The 15,032-nt window shown below is 37.3% G+C and overlaps 1 protein-coding gene across 3 annotated transcripts in view; it reads right to left on the bottom strand.

The window, feature by feature from the left end:
• Window positions 1-15,032, bottom strand: part of LOC109436883 (melanoma-associated antigen 8-like) — a 124,242-nt gene that overhangs the window by 24,326 nt on the left and 84,884 nt on the right. Inside the window, exon 2 of one of the 3 annotated variants that reach the window (XM_088795009.1) lies at window positions 5,160-5,197. The exons of the other annotated variants lie outside the window; for them this stretch is intronic. The gene's annotated coding sequence lies outside the window, so the exon portion shown is untranslated. The remainder of the gene's footprint in view (window positions 1-5,159; window positions 5,198-15,032) is intronic. 3 annotated transcript variants of the gene reach the window in all.

The following is a 15,032-nucleotide window of genomic DNA, read 5'->3' as shown; positions in this document are numbered from 1 at the left end:
GTGTGGGCCTGTTTGGTTAATTTTGTTTGGGACTCTGTGCTTCCTGGGCTTGTATGTCTATTTTCTTCATCAGGTTAGGGAAGTTTTCAGCCATTATTTCTCCAAATACGTTTTCAATTCCTTGCTTTCTCTCTCTTCTCCTTCTGGTACCCCTAATAATGCAAATGTTAGTACACTTGCTGCTGTCCCAGAGGCTCCTTAAACCATCCTCATTTTTTTGGATTCCTTTTTCTTTTTGCTGTTCTGATTGGGTGTTTTCTGTGGCCTTATCTTTCAAATTGCTGACTCAAACCTCTGCTTCATCTAAGTTACTGTTGATTCCTTCTAATGTTGTCTTCATTTCAGTTATTGTATTCTTCATTTCTGACTGGTTATTTTTTTATGGTTTCTATCTCCATTTTTTATGTTTCCTATCTTTTTGTTGAAGTTCTCACTGAAATCATTGAGCATCCTTATAACCAGTGTTTTGAACTCTGCATCTGGTAGATTGCTTGCCTCTATTTTGTTTAGTTCTTTTTCTGGAATTTTGTTCTGTTCTTTCATTTGGGACATGTTTCTTTGTCTCCCCATTTTGGCTGCCTCCCTGTGTTTGTTTCTATGGTAGGGCTGCTATGCATCCCACTCTTACCCTTTTCCCCAGTGCGCTCCACTCTCAAGAGTAGAGCATTATTCTTAAAGCTCAGCTCTTACCAGTTCTAACCTTGACCCAGAAATCAAACTTCTTAGTTTGTTGAGATAATCAAACTTCAGGAAGCCATTATGCTAAACAAAATCGGCTTCTCACCAGACCCTGAGTGCCTATCATCCTTCAAGCCTCAGCTCAGATGTTACTACCTTCCTCTCCATTGCCCAAATTCTATTCCCTCTTTGCGCAAAGTACTAGCAGTACTTTGGCCCTTCTAATGCTGATCATAGTTTGCCTGGGCTTGGCATGAATTGTGTAAATGTCAGTCTTCCCTTCTAGACTGTACATTCCAGAATTAAGTGTACAGATCGACATATAAGTACTCAAAGGTAGAAATAAACTGGGATAGGGCAGCAAAGCTTGCTTTCAGCACTACAATACCTATGTCTCTCCTCACCACAGGAATCATTCTGGTAGAAGTCTGGATTGCACAGTGGTAACTAAAGGTGACTGACTAGGATAAGCCAACTAAAGACAAAGCAACTTGGGGAAGACCACATCCTAGCTTCATTCTGGCAATGACTGCTATTTTATTAGAAACAAGTAGATTCTAAAAGTTGCACCCATTGGTTGTTACAGTTTTTCATTCCTAATTTTCTATCTAGACTAAATGTGATATTTTCTACTTCCTTTGGAGCACTTCGTGAAAAAAATCTGATCTTTCACAAGTTCAGTTTCTGTAATGCACTTACATAATGATACTCGATACATTTCACTCAAGTGTACTCTTTTTGTGTTATTTATTTCTGATATTTTATGGAAAATTACTTACACGATGAAACACTCTATTTTCAAGTATACCTTGAGGCAAAAAAGGAAAGAGTGGATTTACAGACAGTGTATAAACCCAAAATTATGAAGATCTTCCAACAAATTGATATTTACAACAAGCAGGCAATTTTTGCCATACTTACAAGAAGACATAAAATTTTCTAGAATCCATATCACATCATATGGATGACAGAAAGGAACTCCAGGCAGCCATTTCCTCACAGCAAAGGACAAACAAACCCAAAACCTTCTGGGATATTTAAGCATTTACACCAGGACAGGATATTAATTTCAAATATAGTTTAAATGTTATAACTGTCAGAACAATAAAAAGATTTTTAAGGTAAATGCTAAAGAATTGCCCTATAGTCTAGGATACATTTACTCTTCCACGATATTTTTAATATTTTTAAGATAACCCTTTACATTTTAAATGTTTATTATAAAATATGTGAAAAATAAAAAAAAACACGTAAAGAGAATAAAAATTCACCGGTAATATACCACCCAGGAATAAGGGTCTTTAAAATATTGATATATTTCTTCTCGAGTCTTTTTTTCTGTGCAAATATAGAAGACCTCTTATTTAATGTAAGGATTTCAGAAAGTCAGTCAAAACAGGAATCAAAAATTATAAAGTCTATTTTAATAGACTTTATTTTTTAGACCATACTGTATGTAGCCTTTTCAGATTGGCTTCTTTCACTTAGTAATATACATTTAAGAGTCCTCCATGAGAAGATTTTTGCAAACAGTGCCTCCGATAAGGGGCTAATATCCAGAATATACAAGGAACTCATGCAACTCAACAACAAAAAAACAAAAACAAACAACCCAATTGAAAAATGGGCAGAGGACCTGGAGAGACACTTCTCCAAAGAGGACATACAAATGGCAAATAGACATATGAAAAAATGCTCAACATCACTAATCATCAGAGAAATGCAAATCAAAACCACAATGAGATATCACCTCACCCCAGTCAGAATGGCTATCATCAACAAGACAAATAGTAACAAGTGTTGGAGAGGCTGTGGGGAAAAAGGAACCCTCATACACTGTTGGTGGGAATGCAGACTGGTGCAGCCGTTTTGGAAGGCAGTGTGGAGGTTCCTGAAACAATTACGAATAGAATTACCATATGACCCAGCAATCCCTCTCCTGGGTATCTACCCAAAAAATCTGAAAATATTTAGATATAAAGACACGTGTGCTCCAATGTTCATTGCAGCTTTGTTTACGGTGGCCAAGACATGGAAACAGCCAAAATGCCCTTCGATAGATGAATGGATAAAGAAGTTGTGGTATATATACACAATGGAATACTATTTGGCGGTAAGAAAAGATGATATAGGAACATTTGTGACAACATGGATGGATCTTGAGAGTGTAATGCTGAGCGAAATAAGTCAGACAGAAAAAGCAGAGAACCATGTGATTTCACTGATATGTGGTATATAAACCAAAAACAACAAAAGAACAAGACAAACAAATGAGAAACAGAAACTCATAGACACAGACAATAGTTTAGTGGTTGCCAGAGGGTAAGGGGGGTGGGGGGTGGGGGGTGGGAGATGAAGGTAAGGGGGATCAAATATATGGTGATGGAAGGAGAACTGACTCTGGGTGATTAACACACAATGGGATTTATAGATGATGTAATACAGTATTGTACACCTGAAATCTATGTAATTTTACTAACAATTGTCACCCCAATAAATTTAATTTAAAAAAAAAAGAGTCCTCCATGTCTTTTCATGGCTTGATAGCTCATTTCTTTTTAGCGCTGAATAATAGTCCATTGTCTGGAATTACCACAGTTTATTTATCCATTCACTTACTGAAGGACATCTTGGTTGATTTCAAGTTTTGGCAATTACGAACAGAGCTGTTATAAACATGCATGTGCAGGTTTTTGTGTGATACAAGTTTTCAGTTCTTTTGGGTAAATATCAAGGAGCATGATTCCTGGGTCATATGACTACAGTACAGTTGTTCCTCGATATCAGTGGGGGATTGGTTCCAGAATGCTCTGTGAATACCAAAATCCACAGATGCTCAAGTCTCTTATATAAAATGGCACAGTATTTGCACATAGCCTACACGCATGCTCCCATTTACTTTAAATTATCTCTAGATTACTTATAATACCTAATGCAATGTAAATGCTATGTAAGTTACTGTTATACTGTATTGTTTAGGGAATAATGATTTAAAAATTCTGTACATGTTCAGTATAGATCCAACCATTAAGGCCTAGCTACATAGTGCATGTAAGCAACATAACTTTTTTTCTTCAAATATTTTCTTATTTTGTGAGTTTTTTTATCTATTTTTTTTAATTAAAGATTATTGGGGTGACAATTGTTAGTAAAGTTGCATAGGTTTCAGGTGTACAATTCTGTATTACATCATCTGTATATCACATTGTGTGTTCACCACCCAGAGTCAGTTCTCCTTCCATCACCATATATTGGACCTCCTTTACCCTCTTCTACCACTCCCCCCACCCCCCCTTACCCTCTGGTAACCATTAAACTATTGTCTGTATCTATGAGTTTTTGTTTCTTCATTTTGAATTTTAACAGTTCTTTGCATATTTTTGATTACAGTCCTTTATCAGATATATCTTTTGGAAATATTTGCTGCCAGTCTGTGGTTTGTCTTCTCATTCCTTTGACAGCATCTTTTGCAGAGCAGAAGTTTATAGTTTTAATAAAGTCCAGGTTATCAATTATTTCTTTCATGGATTGTGCCTTTGGTGTTATATCAAAAAAAAGTCATTGCCATACCCATGTAGGTTTTCTCCTAGGTTAATTTCTATGCATTTTATAGTTTTTCACTTTACATTTAGGTCTGCAATCCATTTTGAGTTAAGTGGTATGAAAGATCTGTGTCTAGATACATTTTCTTTGTATGTGGCTGTCCAGTTGTTCTATGACTTATTAAAAAGACTATCTTTTCTTCATTGCATTGCCTTTGGTCGTTTGTCAAATATCAGTTGACTATACTTAATTGGGTCTATTTCTGGGCTCTCTATTCTGTTTTTTGATAAATTTTCCATTCTTTCACCACTACCACACTGTCTTAATTATAGTAAGACTTAATTTATAGTAAGTCTTGAATTTAGGTAGTGCCAGTCCTCCAACTTTGTTCTTCTTCTTCAGTACTGTGTTAGCTATTCTAGTTTTTTGCCTTTCCATGTAAACTTTAGAATCAGTTTGTCAATATCCATAAAATAACTTCCTGAGATTTTGATTGGGACTGCATATTGTAGCTATAGGTCAAGTTGGAGAGTACTGACATCTTGACATTATTGAATCTTTCTATCCATGCACAAGTATAGCTCTATTTGTTTAGATCTTCTTTGATTTCTTTCATCAGAATTTTATAGTTTTCTCCATCGTTTTAACATAAAACATGAAAGTGTACATTCTTTTACCAGTCCTTTGATGTGCAGCCAAGGCTTCTCTTTGAGATGCATCAAGTGATTGGCGTTCTGATCATCTTTTGGGAAATGCATATTTCATAGTAAACACACCATAATATCTAGTTATACTTTATTTGAATTGGAGCAATAACTTTAAAGAAAGAAAAACACTTGCCAAACAATCTGAGAGAAGCCTTATAATTTTTTCCAAATATTTTTATTTTCTTGCTCACACCTAACTCATACAAATTTATCTTTATCTGAGAGGCTTACCTTTACTGTGTCCTTCCAAGGCTTTTATCTGAACATTCCTAAAAAACAAACAAACAAGCAAAAACCTTTCTTTTTACAGTTATATCTCATTGGCTTCCATGACATTTAATTAAATAATTATGATATCAAGCTTACTTAGTATACAAAAAGATTTGTAAACACACACAAATGATTCTTGGTCAGCATACAACTCAACCAATGGGAAAATGGCCACAGAGCATACAAGGAGTACCTACCAGTCATGAGTTTACACGTACTATGTGCATTATGTGTTTCATAGAGGAACCAGACACTACTCAGAGGTCACCTAACAGAACTCCTACTATATTTTTTATGAAAGTGAGAAAAAAATCACAAAGGGAAAAGGAACAAAAACCAACTTGAATCTGCAAAGACTGTCAGTAGAATAGGCTTTTTTTAATGGCATTTTAAAGGTTTTGGGGAGAAGAGTACTATGATGTTTACAGTGTGCTAACATAATTTTTGCAGTTTGTTCTTTAATTATGAAATATTTTATACATGCAAAAAGCATAGAGACTATTATAATGAATATCTATGTACTAGCAACTAAGCATACGAACTAAACATTATAGAAACCCCGTTTATCTTTAGGTATCCATCAGGGTCCCAAGAAGAAACATCATGACACACTCAGTATAGGCTCATTCCAAGAGAGTTTGATTAGAAAGGGGCTATTTAAAAAGGTGTGGGTGTAAGAGAACTACAATGGATAGTACAGAAACTTAGAGCTAGTAGCAACTAAGCTGTTACCACCCCTAGGCCCAAATGGGTAAGAAAGGGAGAGGGGCCTGGAATCCAAGGAATAATCAAGCAGAATTGGCCACTTTGGAAGTAACAGAGACCCCTGGTCAAGGGACATAGTTAGTTTGAAGTGACTTCACAGAAAGGAAGCCACGAGAATACTCTATCTCCTGCTGGCTTCCCCGTTGTCTAAACCCAACCTGAAGCCAGAGAACGTGGAGAACCCATCGATGCAGTCCATACAGGTCAGCCTCTCCAGGCAGAGAGCAGAGTGGGGAAAGGTAGAGAGTTAAGTGAAATGGCAGACACCAGCTACCCAGCTTTCTCACCCCGTCCCACACCCTTCTTGTCCTCCCTCCACAGTGGCATCACTAATCTGAATTTGGTGTTCAATATTTCCATTCAAATCGGTATACTTTTACTATACTTGTATATATCCGTATGCACTATAGAGTATTATTTAGGCTAGTAGTTATTAAAGTTATTCACCAAATACTTGGGGTGATTCTCCCATGAAAGCAAATGCTAAGATTAGACTTCCCAGTCCCTTTAAAGGTCAGCATAGCTATGTGACTTGCTTTGGACAATGAAATGTAAGTGAAAATGAAATGTGTCACTTCCAGGCAGAAGCTTTAAGAACTACCATACAAGCCACTTTATCTGCTTCCCATTGGTGACCAGTGAAGCATGTGATAAAATGAACAGAGGCCTCAGAGAATCCATACTGAACATATCACGGCTTTAAGCCACTGAGATTTGGGAATGTTTATTAAAGCAGCATAACCTAGTTTATCCAAACGGATACATTTTGCATGGTTTTAAACTTTGTATAAATGGTATTCTACTGTATTTATCATTCAGCAATTTTTGCCTGACAGTTCTGAGATTCACCCATGTTGACAGATATAGCTGTAGTTCATTTCATATATGAATATATGTAATTTATCCATTTTTCCATTGATAGAATACTTATAATACTTATAATTTCTGATATCACTAATAATGCTAAAATGAACATTTGAGTGCATGTCTTCTAGGCAGCTGTGCAAGAATTTCTGTAGGGGATACACTGGGGAGGAACAATGTGCTTTTGAGCTTTTCAAAGAAAGTAACACATTGGGAGGAGACTTTGATCATTGTGAACCGTAGTTTCCATCAAAAGGGCTTTCAGAAATCTTCGCTTCTCAGGAGTGTAAATCCTGGCTCTCTCGGAACACTAAAATATAATATTCGAGAAAATTGTATTTTAAAAGTGGCCTGACCTTGAGAAGACCAAAAAACTCCTTAAAAATTAAAGAGACCCACCTTACAGAACAATGGCTACACAAAATAACACCAATTACTTTTTAAAAATCTCTCAGGATAGAAGGCAAATTGAGATACATTTTAAAAAAAGAATTTGGAGTAACCTCTTGAAGAATTTTCTTTTCACAGATGTGAGGAGAAATGAAACTACATAATCAGTCATTCACTGATTCAATAGTATTATCAACAAGAAACTTCTAGTTTCTTGACTCTCATTGTAGGGCTTTCTCCTTATCTTCATTGCTTCAGACCCAGGCCATTAAGGTGTGCTCACCTCCAGAGGCTAGTGTGCTAATGAGAGGAAAAAACAAAGAATATATCCAGATACTCTTCTCACTCCCTCTAGGGCTTTCTAAAGCCCAGAATAACAAAGAAGGGTGGTGAGAAAGGCGTAAACTGGGCCAGAAGTAGAAGAGGGTTCACATCACAGAGCAAGAGTGCCCATTCAAACTCAAAGTTTCTTTCATGCTCACACCCTTTTCACATCAGTTCCCCCCACTTCTCTACCACATTTTACCTCATCCAAAGAGTCTATGTACCCATTCTTTCTTAAAAGACTTTAGAGATAGGAAAACCCACAATCAAGTCCCCTCATTTTACAGATGGAGAAATTTCCAGAGAGGGAAAGTATCTTCTCCAAGGTCACACAGCAGCAAATGTTAGATCTGACACAAGACTCATGCAATAGATGAAGGTTAGGAAACTGGGCTCTGGAATGTGATAGATGCTGGGTTCAAGTCCCAGTTTTCCACCCCTTGAGCCTTTGTTTTCTCAGTAGTAAATGGAGCAATCTCACAAGGTTTAACTGAGGACAAATGAGATAATAGAGGTACATGCATTAAGTGTATCTGGTGGCATATTGTATGCACCAAATAAATGGCAGTTGCATTATTATTACTAACACTATTGCGATATCATTTTGCTGCTTTTTAAGCTGCATTAGCTTCCTCTAGACTCTTGTTTTAAGCAGCTCATTTCTAAGATGAGCACACATCTTCAAAGTTTTCTGGTCACTCTGGCAAAGTGAAATACCACTCATTAACCTTAAATACCACGTGGAACACCTGTCACTTTGCAGCTGACATATTGACACTTGCTGTAATTTCAGTTGTGATGCACACCCACTACAGTTCTCCTCTTTCAAAGCATTACATTTGTAGTCCCTTGAGTACATTCTGCCACCATGTGATTTTTAAAGTCAAACAAATAATTGCTTAGTTTCCTCCTGAGCTTTGACGAAATGTCAAAATCATTATAAAAATTGGTGAGAATTGTGTGAAGGACTTGTCGGTAGTTCACTGTATCACCATTAACCTCGTTTCTGATCAAATTCTAGGGTGATTTAAGGAGCATGTTTTGACTTATATTATATTTGGATTTTAATTATAATAATTAGGATACAATGTCTTTCATTGACTGTTTTCTTTTGTTTGGGATTAATTTGGATGGCAGAGTCAGTACTAAATTAGGACCAGGAGAATATGGAGGGGAAAAATACCCAGATAATTTAAAACTGTGTTCTTGTCCAATAACTTCAACCTCTTCTCTAAAATATTTTGTGCAGGGTGGTGGAAAAGTGTCACATTCTAGGACTGAAATTGGTTCCCCATTCTCACCCTTGCTTGGTGATCTTCTCAGCTTGGGAATCCTAGCTCACAGTGACATGTACAAAAAGTGGGCAGCAACAGAAAAGGAAAAGAACAGCCAAACGGAGACCTTGGAAAATCCACAATCTCAAAACTTAAGAATTGGCTGCACTGAAATGGAGGAGCCCCAAACCACACATCACTCTGGGAATGCGCCACACACTAACTACCGTTGCTTTTATAATGAAAGAGAAAATGAAGCTGTCAACTGCACAGGCGCAGCCAGCTGTAGAGAATCAGGAAATGTCACTCCCAGAAGGTTTACAAGTCAAATTCTTCTATAACCAGAACTGCATGAACTACCTAGAATAAAGCACCTCTTTGGTAGCACTCACATTATAAAAGGTCAAATCACACAGTGAAAAGAGCCACATGCTGCAAATGTGCAGACCTGTGTGATAGTTTCAACAACTCCACTAACTGTGTGGCCTTGGGAAAGTCACTGTGTCTCCCAAAATTTCCATCTTCTACTATATAAAAATGGAGATGGATATAATGTATGTGAAAATGCTTTGGCAACTATGAAGCACTACATAAATGCAAATGATAATAGGAAAAACAATAAGTGCTCTAAATATTTGTTATATATGCAGCCCTATAAGGAGTTAAAGAAAAAACATTAAAGTTGATCTCTCTCCTCAAGGTGCTTATAATCATATCAGAGAAACAAAACTGTTAATGTCAATGAAACAACTAAATTTCAACACTAGACAGCGTGTCACTGATCACTGTTTTGAGTTTCCAAAATATATTTGCAAGAATCATCTTATTTGACCCTCACATTAGCCTGATGAGGGAGGAAGACTTATTACTACTACTACTACTACTACTACTACTACTACCACCACCACCACCCTCATTTAACAAATGGGAATCAGAATAAGTGAGTTACTTGCCCAGTGGGGGCACATGGGCACGAACCAAAATTCATGTCTTCTAACTTCTAATAAAGTACACTTTCTCGAGTCAGACCATTCAGTCTACTCATTAAACTAGGTTAAATGGTATGGGCTCTATAACTTCTGTAGAAGTTCAGAGAAGGGATGAATGGTTGATGAATAAGAAAGTTCAGAGAAATCTCCAGAAAACTAGGTAGGATTTCAGTAGGCTGAGAAGCTATGAGAGAGCATTCATATTAAAATTCTCCAGGGAGGAGCACCACGTAAGTTATATAAATATCTAACCACTATGCTGTACACCTGAAACAAATATAATATTGTATGTCAACTATAATTGAAAACTTTTCAAAAATAAAAATAAAAGTTAAATCCCCCAGTGAGGAGTTTGGGGGGAGGGGCATTTCAGGCTACACATAATAAGGTCCTCAGAATTATATATGGCCCCATTCCCACACTGACTCTGAGAATCACTGCATTGTGAACCACCATAACTAAGAGGAATATTCTACCTCAGGTATGCTAAAGCAGTGTATAGAGCATTAACTATGACTCTGAGAGCTATGTCAGTCACAAAGTGACAATCATACCAGAGCATCACGTGAAAGGTGTACCCAGTGAACACCCTAACCAGATAACTCCAGACGCAGGGTGGAGTGTGACCATGTGCACAGCTTTATCAGACTGCAGATGGGGGCACCGCACCCAGTCTCGAGCATAAAATCAGAGCTCTCTGAGGGCTGCTGGCTCAGGCCTCAACTGACGAGCTGACAGCCGCACCCGCACTCGTCCCAGATGGAGCCTTTGAAGCCTGGTCTCCTGACAGTCTCACCAGCCCGGCCTGATGCCTGACGCTCTGCACCCCAGCGCGGTAGGGACTCTGGCTGAACACCAGACTCTCTCATCCTTCTTTCCTAAGACTCTGTTCACCTGCCTAACCCTATTGCTTGCGAACCTGTGTGACAACCCTCTTGTGTGAAACCGCTCTCCCTCAACTACTGGAGGCTGTGCTCTGGCCGGAGCCTTGGTTAACGCCCGTGGGAAACTGAGACAGTAGGACTAGATCCATGGCTTTATTCTAATAAAGTCTGCCATTGTGGAAAGACACAAACGTGTGTGAGACTGCTACTCTGTTGTGTCCCGCTCACAACAATTGGAGTAGTCAATGGGATTCCGCCATGAAATATTACTGATTTCTAACTATGAAAATTTTCCTTTACTATTCAATCACTATTTAAGGTTCCCACATAAGACAGGTTAACTAATAGACAAGGTATTAACCTATACTTCCATTAAAACTAAGAACCTTAAAATTAGAAATTTATCCATTTGGCAATGTAGTGAAACCCATTACATGAGTCTGAATAGAATAATTTTGTAAGTGTTAGCAGAGAGAGAGGAAGAAATATTAAGACAAAACATCTATAAATATCACTGGCTGATCTGGAAGTGGAAAAAACAGGAGGTTATTTGCTGGTATAAACTTGCAACTAAACTTTCTTAAAAATGTTTAAGGTGTTCAAAAAACTTAAAACAACAAAAAGACCTGAGGCCAATCTCCCAGGAGAGGACCCTTGGTACTCGACTGAGGAAATTGTTAAAAAGAAGTTACTTACTAAGATCATTGATGATATCAGTCTAGACTTCAAATATCCTAGCAATGGAAATCCCTTATTGACAAGGGCTGAGAAAAATGAGATTCCAGCTATATTGCTGAAAACCATTTCTCAGATAGACAATGACAGACAAAAAGGAAAGTCCCTGGCACAAAGCGGACTCAAGTCAGTAAGAAATAGGCTTTCAGAGACTATAGATCCTGATATTCGACTTGGGAACCCCCATCCTGAGGACAAAGATGACTATGAGGACCCCTGGGGGGGGGATAACTCACGCCAGAATATCCGTACTCAAGAAAACAGTAATAGATTATAAACATGGATGAGGGCAGCCCGCATAAGTAATTGAAGGAACAGAATACTCCAGGGCAGAATTACAAAATATGAGAAGTCATTACAGTCAGAAAGAAATGCCAGATGTAGAATGGCTACTCAAGATATGGGACTTGGGAGCCAATACTACACAGTTATCTGGATCTGAAATGCTTCAGATTAGTTCTATGACTGAAAATCTACAATAAAATGAACACATCATGATGTTAACACAAGCCAATCCAGACAGAGTAGAGACACTCTGAGATTGGTTAACTATTTCTTGGAGAAGAGTTCACCCATACTTAGACCCTACTAAGTGTGGTGACACTTTAAAGTGGAAAGACTTACAAGAAAGTCATCAGAAAATGAGCCATTCTAGCACTAGCATATGATACACAGAGAAAATATACTACACCTTTTCAGGTACCTGCAATCAATGATTTTAAAAGAACAGTTCTAATAGGAGGTCCAGAACACCTTAGACTGCCTTATGCAAATACTTTATCAACAGCACAAACCATGCAGGACATGCTAAATGTCTTTAGACTAAACACAAAATTACAAGGGACCCACAAAGTAACATTTGATACAACAAACTTTTAATGTGCAAAAATTTAACAATTTTAGACAAAACTTTAAACTCAGATTTATATTTTTAAAAATGCTCAAAATCCTAGAGCTACAAACAGACCTTCATTTTAGACCATTTAGACCAGGGGTATCTAAACTGCGGCCCTCGGGCCAACTGCGGCCCATGATCCATTGTTAATTAGCCCGCAGCAAATTCCAAAAATATATTTAGTTTACTTCAATAAACCAGGTGAGGCAATACGTACTTCACCTCGAGTGAGTGGCCCGGCTGTTTGTGTATTTTACCACATATGGCCCTTGGTGAAAAACGTTGAAAAAAGTTTGGACACCCCTGACTTAGACCAACATTTTACAACTTCAAACCAAGGAACCCATTTATTTCACCAAATGGGAATGGAAAACTTTTTAGGCACACACCAGGAGGTGTGAGATATGAGGACAGAAGGAATACTCAGTACTCACAAAGGAATCCTAGACAAAATCAGGACAGACCACAGTTCCAAAACAATAACAGATTCAATTCAAAATAACAACAAAGGGCAAGTACCAACTTCACCTGAAGGTTTTTCTCAAAAAGCTGACACAGACCCGGACAGCCTTTGTCAAGCTGCCTGGTGACAACAGACCATTCATAAATCTTGCTATACAAATAGGACAATTATTACACTATACATTTTTAGTAGACACTAGATCACAAATATCAATAATTAAAGATCATACTATACCCAATACAAACCACCATAGCATAGGAATTACAAGATTAGAAAATAAAATTTCACATGCACAACCTATTAAAACTTACGTCTTACTATATATTAAAGTACCATTCATACATGCATTCTATGCTAATCCTATTCTGGAAAACATAATTAGAATGGACTCGATATACCAAATTTTTAATTATTGGTGGTCTTTGAAGAAATTATTCAAAAATGTGCCATCTACTACAAGTACAAATTGACCCAGTTATATTACCTACACCACATAAACTTATATTCACTAAGCAGCACCCTCGTAAAGGCGTACATAAGGAAATATCTCACATAATACAGGATTTACTTAAAGAAGACATTATTGAACCTACTAGATCCAATTTATATAATAGCCCTATATGGCCAGTATTAAAACCTAATGGAGACTACAGACTTACTATAAATTATAGAAACCTAAACAAAGAATCACCTAAATTAGAAGGAGCTCTACCTGACACTGAGGAAGCTATTAATAAAATTACTCAAGCCAATAAGAAATACTATGTTACCATAGACATGTCTAACATGTTCTTTGCCATACCCTACATGTGAAATCTAGCAAATATACTACGTTTTCTTGGGAAGGCAAACAATATAGATTTAAAAGACTACCTCAAGTTTACCTCAATAGCCCAGTAATAGCTCATTCTATTCTTACAATCCATATTGACACAACTAAATATTCTAGTCTTATCCTCTCATAGACAGATGACATCCTTATGACTCATGATAATACGTACATTTTAGAAAAAGAAATACACCAACTAATCCAGGACTTAGGGTCCAGGGCATGGACAATTAATTCTGATAAAACTATAGGCTCATCTACTGAAGTTAAATTTTTAGGCATTACATGGTCATCTGAAGGCAGAAAAATACCCCAGAAAGTTTTAGATAAGATTCAACATATTGCCACCCCAACAAATAAAAAAGAAGTTCAAAGTTGATTGCACTCTTTGGTTACTGGAGACAACACATTCCATTACAGCAATCTTAAAACCCATTTATGCAGTTACTAGAAAAGCAGAAAATTTTGAAGGGGGCACTCCCCAACAGGAAGCCCTAAACCTAGTCAAAGAATACATACAAACCTTTAGCATGCTTCAATATCCCACAAGGAACTCTAAATTAAGACTAGACATCTTATTTACCCAAGACTATGGTACTTGGTCTCTATGGAAAAAGGATGCCTCATTTATGCCAGTTGGCTTTTGGACCACTAAGTTCTCTTATTCTTCCAATAAGTATTCTCCATTTGAAAAGCACATTTGGCTCACTTATGATGCCCTTAGACATACTGAACCAATACCTAGTTTACAGACGGATCAGCCTCCCTGACCTCTGGTACATAGTACACAATGGATTGGCGCAGCACTGTGATCTGAGGACCATATGACCCTGAGGGAAATGGAGAAGTCTAAATCTACACATGTTGAACTAATTGCTGTTGTTCTCACTGTTAGACAATCCCTTGAATAAAAACAGAATGTTATATACATATTTACTGATTCATGGGCAATCGCTAATGGCATTGCTATTTGGTCAGGCAAATGGAAAAAAAAACTGATTGGAAGATTAATGGAAAGGAACTATGGTCAGCAGAATATTGGAAAGAATTAGATGAAGCTAGTCATCATATAAAAATATTAGTCACACACGTCTCTGCACACAGAAAGGATGACAGCAAAGAAATGCAATACAGCAATGAGGTAGACAAGTTAACTAGATACATCACAGATAATGTCCTCGTAATTAACAGAAATTGTGAGAAACAAATAGATCAACAAACAGAAACAGCAGGAAATTAGGAAAAACTTAAAACAAAAACAGAAAACACTACAAGATGAGATCATACAACTAAAACTGCAGCAGACAGACAAATTTAATGCACAGCTAGAAGAACTAATGCATAAACCTATCAAACTTAAACTAGAAAAATCCCCACTAGGTGAATGGGAGATACCAACTGTACCTCCCATCAAATTACAAA

This window comes from Rhinolophus sinicus, chromosome 18 (genome assembly GCF_057876585.1).
Source record: "Rhinolophus sinicus isolate RSI-liver-muscle chromosome 18, RSI-T2T, whole genome shotgun sequence".
NCBI lineage: Eukaryota > Metazoa > Chordata > Mammalia > Chiroptera > Rhinolophidae > Rhinolophus > Rhinolophus sinicus.
This window is presented reverse-complemented; position numbering and strand designations above follow the sequence as displayed.